Source organism: Stegostoma tigrinum, chromosome 13 (assembly GCF_030684315.1).
Source record: "Stegostoma tigrinum isolate sSteTig4 chromosome 13, sSteTig4.hap1, whole genome shotgun sequence".
Taxonomy (NCBI): Eukaryota; Metazoa; Chordata; class Chondrichthyes; order Orectolobiformes; family Stegostomatidae; genus Stegostoma; species Stegostoma tigrinum.
In genome coordinates, this window is record NC_081366.1 from 74,012,087 (window position 1) to 74,020,445 (window position 8,359).

The window sequence follows — 8,359 nt, forward strand, 5'->3', positions numbered from 1 at the left end:
GAAACCGGAGCATCCGGAGGAAACCCACACAGACACAGGGAGAACGTGCAAACTCCGCACAGACAGTCGCCCGAGGCCGGAATCGAACCCGGGTCCTTGGTGCTGTGAGGCTGCAGTGCTAACCACTGAGCCACCGTGCTGATATATGGGAACATCACCAGCTGCAAGTTCCCCTCCAGGTCACTCACCATTCTGACTTGGAAATAGAATTAGAATTAGGTTTATAGTCACATGCACTCAAGTACGGGGAAACATAGGTACAGCAAAAAGTGTACAGAGCCACCATTTGTGGCACCACCATAGGCACAAAGATACCTAGGTACAAAATCTTGGAAATATATTGCCATTTCTTCAATGGCTTTGGATGCAATTGTTGGAATTCCCTCTCTTATGGTGCATGTACTGCAGCGGTTCAAGAAGGCAGCTCATCACCACCTTCTCAAGGGCAAGCGGCCCAAGGCAATAAATAATGACTGAGCCAGTGACGCCCAAGTCCCATGAGAGAATAGAAACAAATCCCACGTTTTAGCGCTGTTGACAACCTCTTCCGTAACTTTGCAGATGATTAAGAATGTATTAATCAGGAGGTCATTGGAAGGGTTGAATTTATCCTGCTTTTTGTGGACTGAAATATCTGGCTGTATTTACAGCCATCTCAGAAAAATGTTGACTTCGGACGTAACTAGATCTGGAGCGCACATCTTCAGTTCTGTTACCAGAATTTTTGTCAGGGCTCCTAGACTTTTTCGTATCCAGTGTCCTCAACAGTTTAATCTCATTATCAGAGATAAGAAGGGTCCCAACTCGAAACATCAACTTTTCTGCTCCTCTGATGCTGCCTGGCCTCCTGTGTTCTTCCAGCCAAATACTGTGCAATCTCATTATCAGTTGCCTCTCTAATAAGAAAGCAGCCCTATGCCCTCAGGGACTGCGATATAAAGTGAAGTGAATTGAATTTGAATGCTTCAGCCTTGTTTTTTATGTTGATGTGCTGGTCCCCCATCGTGGAAGGTGGGGATGTTTGTGGAGCAAGTTGTCTGATACCTCCCCAAGTCTGGAGACCCTCAGCTATATCTCCACCTCTGAGATAGAGCCACTCAACCATTCCAAAATGCACCAACCATGCTTTCACTCACACCTTTCAACCAGCTCAGAGGCTTTCATCTCGAGAGACACTCGGTCCAGATTCAGAAGCACATGTCCTATGCACAGGAAGGAACATTCCAGGGTCTCTGGCTCTCCAAGCACTGCTGGAGGCGAGGTGCCTGTGTGGCTTTAGGCAGGAGACAATCTCAGCCATTTAAAACGTCTTCAAAATATGCAGAGGGACTCGGGAACATCACAGGCAGCTGGCAAACTGGATTGAAGGATGGAGAGCAGCTGCACGGTATGCCTGTGCCTGGCTGCCACCATGGACACCCAGGCCTGGCAAATTCAGTGCCTGGCAGATATGTGCCTTCAGGCAAGCTGCTCAGCATCAATGGCAAGGCAAGACTGGGGTGGTATAGCTTCAACTTCACTCAGTGTTCCCCTTCCTTTTCAGGAGTCAGGATAGTTCCAGCATCCACCCATACATAGGCAGAGCCATTCACCATACACATTTCAGAATTTACTGGGATCCTCAGCTTCTCCACCTCCCACATTTCACCTGCCTGAAGCCAAGAAGGGTGAGGCTGTTCCTGGCCAGCCAAGACCTCCAGACGAACAGGGCTAGGTGCGAGTGGGTTCCCTTCACCCTAACTGTGGATCCCAGGACTACAGGTAGAGGAGAGAAAGGAAGAAAATTACCTCCTGAGTGCTCCTTTATACGTCTATCGTCCCTTACTGTCACTAAATGTCAGCGCTGGTACCTTTGCCGCTGGTGAAGTTACACCAAATTGATATACGAACTGCCTCATCACACGCCCAAAGGGTTAGAAAATTTGCAATGGCTAAGCATTGCTCACCTCTCACAAGCAGCCACCTCCTTGACTCTAGATAGCATCAAACATTAGGGATCCTTGAACCATTGATGCATACACCCGAGGTGTGGTGTTGTGTTTTAGGCAATGATCAGGGATTGTCTTAGGGCCTGATTTTGGCACAACTGATCCAGGCCTGCACCCATCCTGTTAGTGAGAAGATGGGTGATGTGTGCAATTCCCTCTGCAGCTAACTTTTCATTCTGTCTTTTAGTTTCTCAAGGGAAGTCCCAGCCATTAAGGCCGGGAGGTGGACAGTAGGAAGTTCTGATCTCCACTGTCCACCATAGCCCAGTGCCCTTAAGGACATGCTGCACTGAGTACTGCCTCTCTCAGGTTAAACAGTGTCCTAAGGGATGATCAACCGTTCCAGGCCAGTTTAGCAGTCTACATGATGCCTGAAACATCGAGGACAATTGAAATTGCCTTCAGAGCAGAGATAGTTGCAATTATAAAGCATTTTGAAAGACTGGATAAGAGGAAGCTGCTCCCAGTCGCAGAATGGTTGATCACTAAAGAAGGTAGACTTAAGATTGCGAGAAAAGAACCAGAGTGAAATAAAAGACCAAATTGCTGTAGATTCTGGAATCTGCGCTGAAAACAAAACTTGTTGTGGGTCAGGAGCATCCATGGAGAGAAAGCAAGCTAATGTCACATATGGAGTGTTGAATTAAACCTGCTTTGAATGCTGGATTCTAAGTTATTGATGCTCAGTATGAGTGATATTACACATTACTTATGGATATCAATGAAACATATTTTTCAGAGTTCGCTCTCATAATTTCCACATCTTGATTCTAAACCTAGCAAGAGTGGAGTTGAAAATGGTGAAATGATGAAAATGATGAAAAGAAAACAAAGACTGCTGAAATATAAAGGAACAGTTCAATATTTAAGTCTGTAATCCCTACAAAATCAAAGTAAAATTAGAATGACAGTCTTTGTAAAGAAATGGTATTAATCTCTCACTTTCACAATGACTGACCTGAATCGATTCCTGGTTGAACAAGGGCATCAAGCAAACTGCATGCCCTTTCTTGAAGATAGATCATCCATTTGCTATTCTCAAACTGAAACATCAATGGAGTTGAGTTTGAGGCTGAGGTTAAGGTTGAGAAATAACTCAAGCAAAAGCAAGGATGTTGAGATCTGAAATAAAAGCAAGAAATGCTGAAAACACCCAGCAGGCCACAGGGAGCAACAAACAAGAGTAGGAGAAGACCCTTTGGGCACTTGGTCCTACCCCACCACTCAATATGATATAACTGATTTGATTCAATTTGATTTTTTATTGTCACATGTACCTCAGTAGAGTGAAGTGTTGTGTTTTGTGTGCAGTACAGGTAGATCATACGATACAAAGAAAGATTAACATTAGATTTGAAATTTGAGAAGTCCATTCAGAAGTCTAATAACAACAGGGAACACAGTGCCCTTGAACCTGGGTTATAGAGCCATACAGTACGGAAATGGATCCTTCAATCCAAAACATCCCTGCCAATCAGATATCCTAAATTAGTCTAGTCCCATTTGCCAGCATTTGGCCCAGATCCCTCTAAACCCTTCCTATTCATATACCCATCCAGATGCCTTCTAAATGTTATAATTGTACATGCCTCTACCATTTCCTCTGGCAACTCACTCCATACACACACCACCCTCTGCGTGAAAGAGTTGCTGCCTAGATGCCCTTTAAATCTTCCCCCTCTCACCTGAACCTATGCCCCTCTAGTTTTGGACTTCCCTACCAAAACTACCAAAACTGACCTTGGCAGATCTTGGGCTTTAACTCCACTTTCCCAACCACGTGCCATCTCCCTTTGTTGACAGCCCATTAATCTCTCTGGCCCATCTTAATTGATGGAGCATCCGCAACATTTAGGTAGAGAATTCTAAAGACACACAGTCTCATCTCAGCCCTAACATTTAATGTCTGTGACCTCTCACGTTTTGAAATATTTACTCTGTTTCTCTTACAGACCTGCTGAGTGTTTGCAACTTTTTCTATTTTCATTGAGGAAAAATTTACCCTGTGCATGATATTTGTTGAGAACGTTGTTTTACACCAGGAACAAATGAGAAATGTAAAAGAAGAGTAAGATGAAAGAATAATAAAGAGCACAAATTTTGAGCTTTATGTCTGAGGTAATTTGGGGCACTCCCCTTACTGTCTTCCCTTGACTTCTTTCTTTTGTTGGTCATATTTTGATAAATAAATCCATATTAACCTTCAGAATAAATTAGAAATAGACAAGTGTTGATGTTTTTCCATTCTAAACCATTTTGCACTTTTCAGGACATTAAAATTATCAGAATTGATTCAAAGATCACTGATTTGTGAGCATGTGCAGTTTACTTACAATGAAACTTACTTTCTGGATCGAGTCCTAGACGGTAGAATGAGATTTATCTCCCCAAAATTAATCTGTTATTCTTGTGCAACATCTTGCACAGATTGAATTCTGAATGTTTTGTTTCCTACGTTTATCTTCAAATGGTCTCTTAACAATAGGAGCAATTGTAATGTACCTCTATTCTGTTCCAACAATATCCTTCCATACAGTGGGAAGTCTGTCACATTTTGCTTAACTTAACAGCATCATGATTCATCGTAGCCTATAATAACAATAGTGCTCCTAACAAATTAACTGCTAATTCACCCAGTGAGGTTTTGCTTTAAGCGAATATGTCAAACTGAAGAGATGTATCCATTTCTGAGATTGTGAGTAGGCCAATGATGGTACACAGCATCAAATGGAAGCTGTCTAACTTCTGAGTCAAAAGTTTGTGAGTCCATATCACTATGGCTTGGAGAGAGGTGCCTTAGTGGTGGAACAGAGGCTCGGTGTTTAGCCCTCCTACTTGACAGCATCAGGGACCCGGGCGCAATCCCAGCCTTGGGCGACTGTCTGTGTGGAGTTTGTATGTATCATCCTCATGTCTGTGTGGGTTTCCTCCCACAATCAAGGGTGTGCAGGTTAGGTGGGATTGGCTGTGTTAAATTACCGCAGTTGTCCAGGGATATTCAAGTTAGATGGAGGGTTCACGTACAGTACTCTTTGAAGGATCAATGTGTACTTGATGGGCCAAATAGCCTGGCCCCGCACTTTTGGGGTTCTATGACTTGACTTTCCTCTTCGTAACCCTATTCATTTGGCTACAACAAAAAATTTCAATTATTTTCCTCAAATTTCATTTAAAATGTAGTTCTGGTCCAAAATTAAGGAACCCTTTCCAAGGTTTATTCATGTTAAAGAAAAAATTACTTATTAACTCCAAGAGAAATAGCAAAACATTGTATCAAAAACACTCATAATCACATTTAGAAGGTTTAAAAAGGAGAGAGTGTCTTTTTCAAAAAGGAATACCAAGAACGGGGACTTTAGAAAACCCATACACTTCTTCAAGTGTTTGGTTTCAACATGAGACCACAATTGATTAACTGATGTATCCTCAGCTGTGGAAAACTTTGCAAATAACTTTGCATTTCCAGTGAATAGATGTTTCTCAAATTTGCTTTGTCATCAGGAGCTGCTTTTCAACAGGCTAAGAGAAACAGAGGGAAAGAGACAGAGAGAGAGAGAGAAAACTTTCAGTTCTGCTGTGACAAATCCATATTCTTCTCCATCCGCGCTGCTTCAAAAAACTGTTGACTGAAATAGAGTTTGTTTGTGTATTTTTGAGTCTGGCTTAATTATTTTTCCCAAACTAGGAAATCTGTAGTCAATTTTCATCCCAATATGCGAAACTTCCAGAAAGGTTTAAATCAGACAGGGCATACAAATGAGAGTAACTGGTTTCAGTCATTTTAAAAACATGATAACTTCACTTTTTGGATGGTTTTGTGAACTGGCTTAACTTTGTCAGGTGAATCCATGTTTTTCCTTCATTGCAAATCATTTTACACCATCAAAACTGTTTCTGGTATTAAAATCAGATGATGAAAGTCAAAAAATTAATTGCTCTATTTTTACACTAAGTTAACAACTTGCAATTTATGGCCTTGAATATATCATCTAATCTGACGTTCCAGTGCAACACTGAGGCAATGTTGCCCCATTGGAGGTCCATGTTCAAATGAGTCTTTAAACTAAGGCCCTCTCAGGTGAACACAAAAGATTCCATGGCACTATGTTGTAGAAAAGCAGGAAAGTTTTCCCCACTGCCCTAGCTGAAACTTGTTTCTCTACAAACTATGCCAGAATGGATGAGATACACATTGCAGTTTGTCGAAGCTTTCTGTACGCAAATTGGCTGCCATACTTCCTACATTACAGCAATGATGGTATTTTAAAAAGTGTTGCAAAGTACTGTGACCATTCTGACTTGTGAATGGTGCTATATAAGTGCAAGACTTTGTGAATACTGTGAGGAAAAGAAAATTTGCAACTGAAGACTACAGGCAGAAGTGGTGCCACATTTCCTCATGACATGAATGGAGTCATGCAATATAGAGCAGTACTTCCGAAACCTGTCCCACCAAGACCCCATTTAGAGGCTTGAAAATTTCCACAACCCATCCAAACCTGTCTCACCAAGACCCCATTTAGAGGCTTGAAAATTTCCACAACCCATCAGTAAGAACAATGTGGAGTGGGTGCTTGGCTGAGAGAGTGGGGACCTGTTAGTGTTTGAGCACAGTTATTATAAGTTGGTTGGCCCACATCAGCAGGGGTCATGCATTCAAAATTTCAGCTTACTTGGTGTCCTGGTTCCAACTTTGAGAAGCCCTAATATAAAACTAAGAGAGGGTCATTGTGTCTAGCTGATACAGTCATAGAGTAATAGAGCTGAACATCATACAAACAGATCCTTCAGTCCAACTCATCCCTGCCAACCAGATATCCTAAATTAATCTAGTCCCATTTTCCAGTATTTGGCCCATATCCCTCTAATCCCTTCCTATTCAGATGCTCTTTAAATGTTATAATTGCACCAGCCTCTACCACTTCCTCTGGTAGCTCGTTCCATACATGCACCATCCTCTGTGTGAAAAAGTTCCAAATCTTTCCCCTCTTACCTTAAACCCATTCCCTCTAGTTTTTGACTCCCCTACCATGGGGAAAAGACCTTGGCTATTCACTCTATCCATGCCCCTCATGATTTTGTAAACCTCTATAACGTCATCCCTCGGCCTCCAATCCTCCAGGAAAAATAGCTCCTTATATCTCAAACCCGCCAACCCCACGAACATCTTTGCAAATTTTTTCTGAACCCTTTCACGTTTAACATCCATCCAATACCGGGGAGACCAGAATTGAATGGAATATTCCAAAAATGGCCTAACCAACGTCCTGTGCAGCCACAACATGACCCTCCCAACTCCTATACTCAATGCACTTACCAATAAAGTTCATAAATGAGAAGAAGCTGAAAGTGCTTTATGGGGAATTTACTGAGGAGAATCTGGCTGAGGTATTTCAGAACGGGGAAAGGCAAGGAGTGGCAGTATGAATTAAGAGGCCGGACAAGGGGTTCTGTGATTGTTCGAATGTATTAAGTACTCGCACCATCAAAAAGACTATGAGGGGTATTATTACAATTACAACAACAAGACGTTGCCTTCAATCATAAATTATTCAGCAGTTTTAATTCTTTTCTTTAAGTCATTTCCATGAAGCTATTTAATTTCCCTTCCCCTTGGAGCTACAAAGAACCTGGTTTTGTAATAATATGAGGTATCTCAATTCAAAACCTCATTGTACCTAAAACTCAGTAATTGCATGCATCTAATTAGAGAGGGGGCACGTCAGAAACCAAAAACTTCTTACAGATTTGGTCTTAACAACTGTTGTGAGCTTAACAGTGACAAAAATGGAAAAATATCAGTACTGCGAATTTAATCCGAAACAAAAGGTATGCCAATCTCATTTAAGAGACATGAATGTGTTAATGAGCACAGTGGAGACCTGACCACAGTTCAATATAAACAGATACTACTTGTTCACTCAATCCAAATGTTAAATGAACTCAACTCACATTTTCTCCCTAGGCAGAGTCACCCTGGGAGTGGTAGACAAATCGGCCCACATTAGGAATTCAGCTTGTTTCTAGGTTGAAAATCTCACTGACCATCAAATTAATTGCCAGTCTACGAGCACTAAATTTTCCATCACACAGCAACATAAGGCTGAATACAGCCAGAAACTGGCTAAACGGCACTTCTGTCAAGTTTCAGGGAAGGTTTCATGCCTCCAGGTGTTTTTCATACTATTGATCAACAGTTGCCTCATTAATAACCTAGCACACCCCTGTGGGGTCCTGCTTGTCCAATGCTAGCCTGAATATCCAACACACTGTGGGTACTCAGCACTCCCGGGACATCATGATTCCCGGTACCCGTACCATCTTTAAAATGCCTCTGTGCACCTAGTCAAGTGCAGTCAGTCCACAGATGC